This window comes from Mustela putorius, unplaced genomic scaffold, assembly GCF_011764305.1.
Source record: "Mustela putorius furo isolate JIRA1106 unplaced genomic scaffold, ASM1176430v1.1 tig00000589_pilon_pilon_pilon, whole genome shotgun sequence".
Classification (NCBI taxonomy): Eukaryota; Metazoa; Chordata; class Mammalia; order Carnivora; family Mustelidae; genus Mustela; species Mustela putorius.
The window spans coordinates 8,350,943-8,366,003 of record NW_025421425.1 but is presented as its reverse complement, the minus strand read 5'-3'; the positions used below and the strand labels follow the sequence as shown (position 1 = coordinate 8,366,003).

At 39.0% G+C, this 15,061-nt stretch overlaps 1 pseudogene; it reads right to left on the bottom strand.

The window, feature by feature from the left end:
* Positions 1–993: 993 nt before the first annotated feature.
* LOC123392601 lies at positions 994–1,119 on the bottom strand (annotated as a pseudogene).
* Positions 1,120–15,061: the final 13,942 nt, after the last annotated feature.

Below are 15,061 nucleotides of genomic sequence, written 5' to 3'. Positions count from 1 at the left end.
TATTGACCTGGGACCCATCACTGTCAACTCCAGCTCACACAGGGTAAGATCCCACCCTGCTCCCTGTTCTAGTACCTTTGCCATCTTCCCTGTGGCAACAATCACTTCATCTCCTTTCTACTGGGATACAAAATCCTTCAGGTAACTGATCTATCTGTCAAGTGATGTTTAGGGGCATCCTTGGCTAAAAGAAGTCATAAATCATAAGGAATGAATAACGTTATCACTCTTTCTGGGGTAGAAGACCATTCTTTTCAAGAGGAAATGTGTGTGATCCATATATTTTAAGAACCAGAAAGCCAAATGATGATGATGAATGGTGACAGAAGAAAGGAGAAGTGATATCAGAGACTGCTGGCCGATGAAGGCAGCAAGAGTCAGAATGTAACGCAAAACTCACATTATCTAGATAAACAACAGCACACACTGGACTAGCCCATCACAGATGAGGAAGTTGCCTGAGAAAGAGAGACCTTGCTTTGACTTTCAACCTGGGAGTTCCGAAAGTGACCTGAAACCAGCCTCTTCCTCCGAGTCCCGGAAAGCACCCTCCCTTATGACCATTAAGATCTCATATTCTTTTTTTTTTCTTGCTTCTCTGTCTTTGCTCTTTTTTTTTTTTTTACTTTTAATTTTTTATAAACATATATTTTTATCCCCAGGGGTACAGGTCTGTGAATTACCAGGTTTACACACTTCACAGCACTCACCAAAGCACATACCCTCCCCAATGTCCATAATCCCACCCCCTTCTCCCAAACCCCCTCCCCCCAGCGTCATATTCTTTTTTAAATACGAAATTATGTGCAGACCTTGGTATTCCTTCATTTTAGGAATGTAAGTAATATAGTAAATGTAAAGTTTCAAACTAGACACGCTATACTCAAATAGTGTCCTTCACCCTTCTTGGAAGGTCTTCTAAAATCAAGGGGTCAGTGGGCATGGCCTTCCAGATGATTACAGGTCCTAATTTAATTAGCTGCTATGGGACTTCCTGTTATCAGGATAGGTAGATTGGATGGAAATTGTCAACTATAGATTCTGGGAAAAGTTTTCAATTAGCAATAATCATGCCTAGGGTAAACCTCATTGGCTACGATACTGCCACCGCGCAAAGCTCAACTATAGATTCTGATTGGGAAGCCAGTCCCCTAGACACTGGTTTCCCTGCCACACAGTTGCCAGACTTCCCATCTCACCAAAAAAAAAATTAAATAAAAAAATAAAAAAATAATTTTTAAATTTCAGTGTCATCACATACCCACTTTCATGGTTTTTTTAACTGAAGTATGGTTGAATGTAATATAACATTAGTTTCAAGTGTACAACATAGTGTTTTGACAATTACGTACATTACAATATCCTCACCACAGTAAGTTGAGTTAATATCTGTCACTGGAAAGTTGTTACAATATTACTATGTTCCTTATCCTGTACTTTTTGTCCCTGGGACTTATTTATTTTATAACTTATTTATCTTATAACTTTGTACATCTTAATCCTCCTCACCTCCTCTGGCCATCCTTCCCGCCCCTCCCCTCTGGAAACCACTAGTTTGTTCTTCCATATTTACCAGTCTGTTTCTCTCTTTGTGGTTTGTCTATTTGGTTTTGTTTTGCTTTTTAGATTATACCTATAAGTGAAAATCTTATGACACGCGTCTTTTTTCTGCCTTATTTATTTCACTTAGCATAATACCCCCTAGGTTTACCCATGTTGTCACAAATGACAAGATTTCATTCCTCGTATGCCGAGTAATATTCCTTTGTCACATCTTTTGTTTGTTGTTGTTGTTGTTTTCTTTTTTTTCTTTCTTCCCCCTTTTTGTTGAAGCAGAGTTGACACACAATGTTACATGAGTTTCAGGTGTACAACACAGTGATTTGACAAGTCTGTGAGCCACCCTCTGTCACCACACAACACTCATACGATTCCATTACCTGTATTCCTTACACTGTACCTTTCATCCCCATGACTTACTCATGCCGCACCTGGAAGCCAGTGTCTCCCACTGCCCTCCACCCATCTTGCCCATCTCCCTCCCCCTCCCCCTCCCCCACCCCCACCCCGGCAATCATCAGTTTGTTCTCTTATGCCCTATCTTCTTTCTCTATTCATCTATTAATGGACACTTGGGCCGCTTCCATACATACCCACTTTTAAAGCTCCATCTCCTCTCTGTTGCCTTAAGGATGAATTCCAGACTCGATGTACCATATACAGTCCTTCACAACTGACCTCAGCTTGCTATTCAACCTCACCTCCCATAATTCACTTCTTTCTCACAAAATCTAGCTTCCAACTAAAATGACCCTTTCTTTCCATTCATAACCTCACCTGTGCCTTCCTCTGTGCCACCAGCCCTACTAGGGATAAAATAGAATTCTTCGGTCCTTGTGGCAAGGCACAGGCTCTTTTGTCATGCCCTTGCTCAAAGTTCCAATCTTTTGTTGAGACCTCCACAAGGACTCAAAGCAGAAACAGTTACCCTGTCCTCTACTCCCACAATATCTATCTGTCACATTGCTACAAAGTTGAAACTGGCCTTCACATATCCTGGCATTTGGAGTTTAAGACCCTCCCATGTATTGTGCTAGATACAAAAAGAATACCAGGGTAAGAAAGACACAATTCCTCTCATTAAGATGCTAAAAGGTTTGCACGTAAATAGCTATTAATTGCAGGCAGAATAAGGATCCCCAAAAGTGTAATCAACACATTATTGAAATTTAAAGATGAATATAATTATATCGCACTGTGGGATCGGAAAAAACTTACAGGAAGACCTTGAGTGTGAAATGAGCCAGGAGGCTTAGGTAAAACTAATCAAGGAGAATTGGATTAAAGGAGTGGAGGAAATGAATCTGGGAGAAGTCGAGTCCTCTCACTGGCCTGGCGCACGGACACGTTAGGGAAATAGGCAGGAAACTTTCTATAAGGTATTTCTCTCAAACATGATCATGCAGGCCTGACTGAGAAATTTATGTCTTGTTTCCATAGCAACCAGAAACCTTTAAAGGCTTTGGAGCAAGGAAATCTCAGGATCTGAGCCTCCCTAAATTCAGGAAAACGTCCCTATGAAATTTTCAAGGATTGAGAAATTGTCTGTGCCAACTTTAAAAAGCAAAAGAAATAAGATGAGCATTGGTTTGTGGTGCTTGATTCAAATGAGCTTGCAGCTAACAAGAATAACTGTCCCCAAATGGTTCGGCAAGCTTTAGCAGAGACAGTATTAAGTAGAAATTTGAAATTTTTATAAATTGGACTGTTTGGCCATAAAAATAGATAAAATAGCATGTGTGCATGTTTAAATTAAGACAAACAGAGAAAGAGGTTGTTGCTATATTATGTCAATACAAACTGTATATTGAGTCCGCAGGATTAAAAAGTTGGTTAAATAAAATCAATTAATCAGACCAATTAACACCAAGTAAGGGAAGAAACTGGTACTATATAACACTTTTGTTCTTACATTTTTTGTTTCGCTTTGTTTTATTTTCAACTGGAAAGCATGGTTGAGGAGTTTCTTCAGGTTCATGGTGTTAGAAATACAGCCAAATCCAAAACAAACTTAACTTCAAATTTCTGCTTTAACTATTACTACCCTAAAATTAATCATTTATATTCAAAATAATTGTTCTAAATAATATTTTAATATATTTTATTATGCAGAAGTTAATATGGTAGTTTATTATAAGATATTTTTTCCAAAAATTCCCTCTCAAAACAGCAAAGTAATAACTTTTGAACCTAATGGAAAAACAAATCTCCAGATAGAAAACAAAATCAAGCAGATGGGGTTTATCAAAAAAGAAACAGAGGCCTGGAAGAATTATGAAGATTTCTCAGTAACCAGGAAATACTTAAATTTTGCAAGTCTTAAGCTGATTATTTGACTGATACCCAGTAACATACATTTAGTCACAGTGGAAAATACTTTTTTTCATTCAATTAATTGCACTTCAATCCTTGACCAACCTATTTTCAACAGTAACCACAGCTGCTGTGGTTGTTCATGAACAACCTAGAAATAAACGTACTGCTATGTCAGCTCTTTGAGTTTAGAAATATTAGTTTCTGCTACCTAAAGGGGAAAAATAGTTATATTAAATCATTAGTGCTAAAGAAGACAAAGCTAAATGCTGCTCATTTCCCCCCTGAATTCCAAGAACCTATGTTAATCCTAAGGCAGTATTAAACTAGCAAACTTAAAAGTTAGCAAAAAAAATTTATATCACTTCATCCCCACTGAATCTTCTCTAGTTAGGAAGGAAAAAGTAACCATTAAGGGAGGAACGTGAATCTCCTAAAGACATCACTTAGCAGCCATAGCACAGAGGAATGCCATTAACTCGGGCAAGAGTTTGCAGCAAGTTATCTAAAGAGATACGTTTATGCATTCACACATAGACATACAAAAACGTATAAATAGGCACTAAACCGCATACCCAGAAATTTAAGGAAGTCACACACAACTGAAATGGCCAAAAAACATGTGATTTAATAGTGTTTCTGTAAGAGCTTTTTTTTTTTTTTTTAAGATTGTATTTATTTGACAGACAGAGATCACAAGTAGGCAGAGAGGCAGGCAGAGAGAGAAGAAGCAGACTCCCCGCTGAGCAGAGAGCCCGATGTGGGGCTCAACCCCAGAACCCTGGGATCATGACCTGAGCCGAAGGCAGAGGCTTTAACCCACTGAGCCACCCAGGCACCCCTGTAAGAGCTTTTTTTAAAACAACACCAGTTGGACCTATCATGCCAGAATCCTCATCAAAACAATCCCCAAATGCGCTGCTGAACATGAAATCTGGGAGACAGGGCAAGATGACTGAGAACTGAATGAAAAGTATTGAGTGTATGATGTACACAGAATTTAAGATAGGCTGCTATTTTTAATTGTAAATAATATGAATATTGTCATGATGAACATTGCCACGTGGTTCTCATGTTAATGACCTTTTGCAGGACAATGTCAGGGTCCTCGTCTGGGACAAAAGAGTATCATCGCAGTGAGATCTTCTTGTTTCCACAGAGCCTGCCCACTCTCTGAATTGATCATTTCCTTGTATTAAACCAAGATACTCACTGCAGGCTGTTCTCTGTCAGAATTGCTCCAAGTCCAATTTTTAAAGTATGTATCGTCTGCCTCAACCACCAATAACTCTTGCTTTCTAATTCTGTTTCTCTTGACACGACCTTTCTTTGTTTCTAATTGCAACAATTAGAAAATCTGTACAACATGGCCACCACAGGAGGTATGACACTCCTAAGAAACTTCCTTGGAAGGCAAATGTGGTTTTGCTAATGCCTTCTGCTATGACTGTCAAAGAAGGAATTTTGCATTTTTTCCTAACTTCCAAATCATAGAAAAGATATCTCGGGGGCAGGGGGGGAGTCACCTAAAATATTTTCCCTGATGGTCAGAAAACTTTTCATCTCTCGTGGTGTCCTATCTCAAGTCACAGAGTGGCTGAAATTAAAACCTATTCCTCAGGATGCTGTTTCAAAATTCCAGATCTACTGTGTAGAGATAAAAGATTAAAATGTTTTCTTTGGCAAACATTTGAAAGCATAGGGACTATATTTGTGAGAAAACATTATCATCTGTTCTAGGCAGATCACCAACATACATTTGTTGAACAACTAATAGGCACTGAGCAAGGGTAACAAATGAGTCACTGAGAGGTTCTACAAAGAAATACAAGATCTGTGCCCTTATGAAGTTGTTCATCTGTTTATGAAGTTAAGAAACAAATTCATAAGAAGATAAACAACGTGAATGCTACATAAGGAGTATTGAGCTTTATCTGTACGTGGCACTTGACAAAGTGATCTCAGATCCATTATCGTATTTAATTCACACATTAACTTCACAAGACAGGTAACTCCATATTAAAACAAAAATAATAATAATAATAAGGTTCAGGCAGGTGAAATTAGTTGCCCAAAGACATAGCTAATAAGCAGCAAAGTTAGAATAGTTTTCAAGTTCTTCCTTTGCTAAACACAGAGATCTTTCCACCATATCACTCTGCCAGTTCAGGTTTAGTGAGGAAAATAGAGAAAATGCCAAGAAGTTCCACAGAAGGAATTTGTTCTGCAGCTACTGATTGCAAGAGCTTGAAGGCCAACTGGAAAAGGAGAGGCATGCCTAAGATTAGCAACAGCCAGCATCTCTCCAGGTCTGGAGGGACACAGAAATGATGTAATGATGTTGCCACCACCCAGTGGCCTCGCCCAGGGCCACCTGGAAAAAACTAGTCCCAGTGAGAGATGCCTGGGCAGACTGAGACCATGCGGGATGGGCTTCCTGGAAGAAGCTAGAAGTCACCCCCTGAAGCACATGGGAGAGAATGAGAGGGAATAAAGGGAAAAGAAGACAGTAGAGCCAAAGAACAAGAACTTAGTAAGTTACTTCCAAGCAGTGAACCTGATAAAACACAGACATAACATTCTAGAGAAATCAGATCATGAGTTCTTAGGACACCTTGATGGCTGAGCCACTCATACTCAAGCTGGGCCTTGTCCACCTTCTGCCAAAGCCTATGTGATTGAAGCTATATCATGAGTTCTCTTGCCACTTTTATTTTCTTTAGGTGATGTCTTCACTCCTCCTGGATTTAAATTTTATCTTTGTAAAGTAATCCTAAATTTCATTCTCCAGACTAATGTCTCCTCTGGGCACCAGGATCTGGAGGGAATGACAGCTATTTTGAAATATACTGAGAAGAAGCAAGAGTATTCTAGAATATGGTGGTGAAAACAAAAATGGGTAACAAAAATAGTTATAGATTTTGTACAGTACGAAGTATGCATATATCTCTAAGTTGTAACAAATGTTATGAGAAAACTTAAAAGCGTAGAGAGTAGTAAAGGGAAACCTACATTGTGAGGTTGGTCAGAGAGGCAAGGAAGATCTTTCTGAAATTAAATTGAACCTGAGAATGAGAAGGGGCAGATTGCCAAAAGAGAGATGTTTGAACAAAGGCAAGAAGAGAGAGTGAGGTGAAAAAATAAATACATTTCAGAGAGAAATGCAGCATGCATCAAGCCTCCAAGGTGAGAAGGCTCACAGTAGGCTGAAGCCACCAAGGAACTTCCCGTATTCGAGGAAAGGGGTGGCCCACGGAAAGGTAACAGGTGGAGGGGGTGAAATGATAAGGGTTTTCCACGTTCACCACCATCTCGAAGCCCACTTATAGCTCAGCTCCAATGGCCCTTCACCATCTCTCTCAATCTTTCCTCTTTGGGTTGGTCTTCTATCATTGCAGCCCACACACCCTAGGCTATAGCTTTTTATCCTCTCTCTCTCCTTGCGGGAAAATTTTCTCCTATGTCCCCTTTCTCTACCTTGCAGTCTATCACTCACCGTTGGTGCACCAAAGCAGACGGCAAGCAGAGGCAGTTGCTCCATTCTCTGATCCTAGAGTGTAATACCTTGCTCATACCTCCATCGTAAAGCTTGCTGCAATGTATATGTAATTCATCTTTTATATGCTACTAGAATATGATATCCTCTAGTTCCTTAACCATAAATTATTCATCTTTGTAGCCTAGTGCTTAGTCTTGGCAAATATCAATAAACTTTCCTTGAAGAATGGAAATATTTGTAGGTGAGAGATAAATATTAATGAGATAAAAAATATTGTATGTTTAGACAGATGTGAGTTCTATGGGTTACACCGAAAAGAAGAAGAATAATCAATTCCATGTTTTATAATCTCTGCACATGGACTGAGATGATTTGCATTTTTCTGAGCTGAGAGAATCTTGCGCTTTTTGTTGGCCACAGCGTTAAGAAAATCAATGGTTCTTTTAAGCCAGTCTGAGTCTTGGAAATATTAACATAAATGTTTTCTGGTGCTTGCATTTGATTCCTGCTCTCTCTTTCCCATCTTCATAGCTCTTCATGTACCTGCATTATTTGGTTGATATTCAGCAAATGAGGAAAGCTGATATGGTAGCGTGGACAAAGCAGAGGCTATGGAGACAAAAGGCAAGTTTAACTTCTTCCTCCACCCTTGGCAAACTCTATGAAAAAGGGAAGGCTTTCATCACCATCCAGTTCCACCTAAATACCAGCATGAGGGGATTTCTTTTGTCCTTTATTCTATCTGTCTGTAAGTGACAGGAAGAGCTGACAAGTGACCTGGCCAATGGGAAGGAGAGAATCCATAAATGTCATTTTGGATGAAATTCAGAAACATAGGAAAACACAAGCCAACAGCAAGTCTGTTGAATGGGTCATGCCAGGCAGCCATGAAAGAGGAGCCCTGTGGGTCCTTAACAGGGCTACCACGCAGGTGTGAAAACGAGTCAAGGGAAATCTCATTGAGAACGGAGCCAGGACGCCCTGAAGGGGGCGCTCTTCCACAAGTACGGCTAGGTGCAGTCTGCAGACCCGGTAGGAAGGAGGAGGATAACTCTTATCTTGCAAAGGGAGGACCCAGTTCACAGAGGAATTTTATCTCCTGCTTTTTAAGAAGAGGGAAGATCTCTCTCCGCCCCAGCAACGACGCGCTAACCACTGTTCACAGCCAATGAGAAACCACCACAACCTCGAACTCTTGTTCTTCTCCAATGAACTTTTGTACAAAACAACCCTCCCTGATTTCCTCCTAAAACCTAACAAAAGCTGATCTTGCTTTGTCCCGCTGGTCTTGCGCCTGCTTTGTCATAGTGTGCTGGTTCCAACTTGCAATTCCTCCGCTATACCCTAATGAACTCATTCTGCTGGTAAAACAACTGGCTATTTTATTTTTAAGGTTGATACAGGCTTCCTTTGGATAGCAAAAGGGTTTCTATAAATATCGGTCACAGACCACACCAGGATACCCCCCACAATGCTGTTCGAACTCTCATAATGGGCCGTCAGGAATGGCCCACATACAGGAAGACCCAGAGATCTTTGGCAAGGCCAAATGCTGTCAAACTCCTTCCTACAGTGTCCTGTCACTCACAGAGTGTCCTGGCTAGTCAAAATCAAGATTTTTTCTATTTCCTTTCCCACTGGTTGTTAGGAAAAACTCTATATCTTGTCAGCTTCTGGGATCTTCCCTTCTGATTCTCGAGAGCCTTTCTTCTCATAGCAACATCAAGTTCTTCTGGACACTGATTCTCTCCCTCACAACCTTGGCATAACAATCACAGCCCGACTCCTGGCAAATTGGAAGCCTCCTTGGTCATGGGAAGGGTCTCATACAAAGAAGTACAGAAAACAAAAATACAATGATTAATAGAAAACTTCTCCAAAGCTTACCTCCCTGTGTAGGTCCATTTACCCATCCTCAAAATGGAGATAAGATCTGCCTTATCTGTGTCATGAGACTGTTGTGACCCTCACAAGAAATAATGCATGAAAACACGTAAACAGAATCTCATCTTGGGTAGGGATTTGGTTCCTAAAGAGCAAAATAAAAACCCTGATTTTTTTTTTTTTTTAATTACCCTTGAAAATTTCTTCAACTGTCCATGAAGGACAGCATACAGGTTTTGTGCCTCAAACCCGTTCCATCATTCTCAGGCATGCTGAATGTTGAGAGTCACCTGAGATAAGTGGAAACAGGAAACAAAAGGAAAATCTATACCCAGATTTTCAGGCATTCAACCCATTTGGTATTAAGAAAACTATTAAGCCCCCAGACCAATGACTGTAAAAAGGATGAATAGTTTACCTGTTTTGTTTTATCAGGCTTATTTCAATTAGGTTAATATTAAGCTACTATAGTATCAATAGGCTGGTGGGGGAGGGGTGGGTTGTAAAAATTTAAAAAACAGACAGTGCCCCAGCCCACTGCTTTCTATCGTGGCCCGACATATCAGGGAGACGCCTTTGCAAAGCCTTCCCACAGTGTGCCAAAGGAGTCACTCACAGAGCAGTGTCATGCCCTATAGCCCAGTGACTGGGCTTAGACCAAAGTCCCTCAACAAATATTACTCCTCCTCTCTGAAAGAGCCAAACCAAGGCCAAGGAGGGCTGTCAACAGCCAGTCCTCTTGCCTTGGGCTACACCTCTCCCTATGTGAAAACATTGGCCCCAGCCATTTAACAACTTCTTACTCTTAAGATCTAATTTTCTTTAAGACTCAGACACCAATAACTCACTTCTCACTTTAGTGCCAGGCCAATGGTGACAGCCCATAGGAGCTCCTCAGTGTGGACACAGCTGGCAGGCATTTTCGTCTAATCACAACCACCTGACACAGAAGACTTATGGAGTTTTCTGGTGCCTTTTATCTGGAATACTTCAGATGACTATAGGAGAGCTGAAAGTAAAACCTTAGAAATTCTCAGAACTGGCCAGACCTTCAGAACTAGAGTTAACTCTTTCCATATCAGTGCGACAAGACAGAGACGCACGCCCTACACATAGCAATCACTGCCCCTCTATTGTGCTATGGAAGCAAAAATGCACCACACACCAACGAGGGCATTCGCTCTACTTTAAGTACCACTAAAACCTGTTCACTGCAAATCGACAGCCGTTTGGAATATGGCTCTTCCAAAACTTACAGCTCTGAAACTTACCTAGCCAGTATAGGAATGATGTAAGCTCTGAAGATCGAGAAAGATTTCGTGCACGTTACCAAAAAATAAATCTTTGTGAGAGCAGAACTGTTGTTTGTCTTGATTGTAGTAGTGGTTACACAGATGTCTACATGTGATACGATCACACAGAGCTTTATATCCACACATCTGAGTGTATGTAAAACTAGTGAAATCTCAGCAAGGTTTTTGACCTGGGCTAATGTCAACTTTTGAGCTTTGATGTTGTCTCTAGTATGCAGGATATTACCCTGAGGTAACTGGATGAAGGACGCATGGGAGCTACATTCTAATTCCTCCAGGTCTTTATTTTTGCTGATTAGTCGTCGTGGTTTGTCATATTCCAGTCAATTTCTACAATATCAAAACTGTATGAATAGCCTTTCCATTTCATTAGCAGAAAAGCTTAAGGTTTATCTCTTCTCACTTTTTTGCACAAAAGTATATAAAATAACAGATCTAGTAGATTTATACCTTTAAAGGACATGTCTGAGTGATTTTTAGTCCATCAAGCCAATGTCAGTTGTTCTCCAAGTGTCACTTCTGAGCCATCCGTATCAGGAATCTTGTTAGAAATGCAAATTATCTGCCCCTCCTCATACTTACTCTCCTGAGGCTGAGGAAAGGCAAGGAATCTGTGTTTTAACAACAAATCCTCCAGATTATTTTGATGCATGTTAAGATTTGAGAACCACCCCTCTACATTATCATTGTTATAAGATTCTTATTTAAAAGAAGAAAACAAACATGCGGCTTAACCTCTGACACAGTGCCCTCTCGCTGTTACACCTCCCTCCTCAATACTGAATTCCTAAGACTCCCTGAAGATCCAGTCCCACAAGGCCACTTCATAGAATTCCAATTTGCTCATTCTAGAACAATTCCTAAAAGCGCCATCAAAAATATTAAATGTAGAGATTCACTAACATCTGATTCTGTTCCATTGATGTTTGTAAACTGATGTCTTGGTGAGAGGAAGTGCTTTTCACATCCTTACATTATAATTTTCCCAATACATGTTCATTGATTACACTTTTTCATATATCCCTGTTTGGCTCTAGAATTTCTAAAGAAAACCTGTTGATTGTCAAGACGAATGGCATACGCTGATATGGATAATTCAAATCGAATAGTCTCAAAGTCTTTTCTCTTTAACTTAGAGTTAAGCACAGGATTTTTTCCCTTGTTTATTTGGAAGACAGTAGATTTTCTTCTTAACTATATTCTTCTTGGGCTGTTATCAGCATGAGCTGGTAGCGCTGGAATGGGTATAGCTAGCCTACAACATTCTGAGTGATGTTAACAAGAAAAGACAGTACTAAAATTGGCTATAATTAATCCGCAAAATATATTTCAATATTCTCATTCTAGCCAGTGTCCTACAATAGAAAGCTACCCATTCATTTGCCTCATTCCACTCCATGTTCGTAACAGGTATGAAATTGTCCCAGATCTAATACAGTTCATTACTTAAAACCAACTATACCTAGGCTGGTAAATTATAAGCCTTTAAAATGTAGGGCTTTCAGAGAATAAATAGAAAAAGATAGTCTGGGTCCAATTTCATCCCTGCACTCAGACAGGTAAGAGCAGTACTGTTTTTCACATGTAATCTCAAGATATCCCAACAGAACAAGAAGAATAACTCATATTTACAAAAGGCAGATCTTAGACTGAGGCATTGAGGAACACTTCATATTGTAGTAGATATCTGTCAGTCGTGTAAAATGAACCACCACTACTTTGAAGACAAAACGTGGGATAAAATGAGGAGGGATGTGCACCGGAATTTCACGTGGTGAGGGTGTTCTTCAAAATAGTGATAGGCTTCAGGCAAACAATGGGACCTGACCCTCGTTGATCAAGAATTTATTTAAAATTTTTTTTTTTTTTTTTTTTTTTTTTTTTTTTTTTTTTTTTTTTTTTTTATTCAGGCTTCAGAGCAAATCACAAGTAGATGGGAGGCCTGACAGGCCTCTCTGCTCAGCAGAGAGCCCGATGCGGGACTCGATCCCAGGACCCCGAGATCATGACCTGAGCCGAAGGCAGCAGCCCAACCCACTGAGCCACCCAGGCGCCCTATTTAAAATTTTTATTACAAAAATCAAGATTTGCTCTTTGAGGAAAAAAAAAAATCAGAAAATAAGATGAAATAAAAAATAAATATGAATACCCATAAAATCCCCAAAGGGCAAGTGGGAATGCTCTTGCTACATCTTTCACAGTGGACACTTCAGCTGTGAGAAAATGTTAGACCATGAGAGATGCCATGCTGGCTAGCAATTTAGACAGAAAAAATGCAGTTCTTCGTACAATAAAATTACCTTGCTACAAAGCATCACAGCAAAACAAATATAGAAACTCAAATGGAACAATAAAAATAATATGGGGCCACTGTGCCCTGTTGCAGATTACAGCAGGAATGTGTGTTTGCTATGAGGAAAGCAATAATGGGCAAGGAAGGAAGTGTGCTCAGGGTGTGCACGTTCCTTAATTCATTCCAAAACTAGGTATTACATGCCTTTGGAGAGCTGGGGATATATCAGTAATCAAGATATAAACTCCTTGCCCTCCAAGGTACTGTAAGCTAACAGGAAAGACCAGAGGTGAATTTACCCTGAAGCTAAGGAAGCAAAACTTCAGGGCCCCTCGTTGGCATGGGTCTTTGCAAGAGACCTAGTACTTAATTTTGTACTCATAATTTTGAGTTATTTGTTAAAGGACCATTAAAATTGTGTAAGCTTCAGACCCCACAAAATCTGCATTCACCCTAGATTAGAGAGATAATAAGCAAGTGAAGATATAAACAAGATAATTTCAAGTCCTGACAGGCACTGTGCAGGAAATAGAAGAAGTTGATCTGATGGAGACTGAGAGGACTATTTTAATATGGGGGATCAAAGAAGAATTTGAGCCAAGACCTAATGAAAATGCCTTCAAGGGATTTGGGCAAAAAGTTATTAAATACTACTTTACATTGAGTTTATTTACCTATTTAATGTGTATTAGATAAAGTTTATCTTTGCAGTAGAATGTTATGAAATTTAGAGAGATTAATTACAACTTTGCAAAAGTTAAGCTCTGCTCATATTTTTTTCCACAGGTATGTTTAGGAGAATTCATGAGAACTGATCATGTTTATGACTTTCAGATTTTATAATGAATATATCAGTATTTGTTCTAGTTATTTTATTATAATTTCATGACTTTTCTCCTGAAAACATTTGAATATTTAAAAGCCAACATATAAATATATATTATATATATAATATATATATATATATTTTATTTTGGCAAGGTTAGTGAATTAAATCTCTCTGAATTAAAATACAATGTGTGCATTCATATGTGTGCCTAGTTCTAAATTTATAATTGTCTTCATTATTCATTATTATCTACATGGAATAAATAAATAAATAATGTACTGAAAGTAAAGGGTAGAACTAACATTCATAAAACCTTTAACTGACTTTTATGTCCTGTGCTGTAAATGGGGTAATTAAGAAGTTAGAAATGGTTAGGTTCCAAACAGTATTTTTCAATTCTAGCAGCAACATAAGACTATTAACTGTGGTAGTTTATATTCATCCTCAGTAAGTAGTACTCTATATATTTTCATATTAAAAATTAGAGACACCTTGCTCTAAGTTCTATGTTAGTAGTCTTTTTTTTTTTTTACTATAATATTTTGTCTAATTTAAAGTGCTTACACTACTATAAGTGCTTACACTACCATAATTTACTTGGTCTGAGTTCTGAGTCCAGAAGTAAATATTTATAAAGCTATTTCTTACCTAATGTTAACTTTCAAATCAACACATTTCAAGGCAACATCTATTTAGAAGAAATCTATGTTGCTAGAGTTAATTAATCAAAAAATAACTACCATCTGACTCACACCTAACTCCAGAATTACAATTCCATTGTAATAATGAGAAGCATATTGTTGTTGCAATGATTATGTCAGGAGTTGAAGAGAAGTAAGAATTAAAAAAAAAAAAAAACAAGCAGAAAGATAAAGAGTCATAGGAAGAAAGGAGGTGAGGGAATGAACAGGAAGATGGAACACTTTAAGAAAGGAAGCTGAGGATTGAGTAGACATCAACTCTCAGACTTTCTTTGGTTTTTCTTCTCATAAGCTGAACTTCTACTCTCTGTTTATTAAAGAGCTCAAATCCACTAAGGGTGCCTCCAATTCACCCCTGAAATGAAAAGGCTTGTGTCTTTTTATTTCCTTCTGTGGTACACACCATCTGCTTTTCCGCAGTTTCCTCTTACAAAACAACCAAGTCCCCAATCAATGATTCAACATCGGGACTCCTCCTGGACTTAGAATTTTCTGTCTGAATCCTCAGAATCAATTCTACACTCTGATAGACCATGCTGCTTCCCTGAAAAGCATCTCTGTTCAGTTAAGTGACTTTTTTTTTTTAAGATTCTTTTATTTATTAGAGAGAGAGAAAGCACAAGCAGGGGGAGGGGTGGAAAGCGAGGGAGAGGGACAAGAAGACTCCTC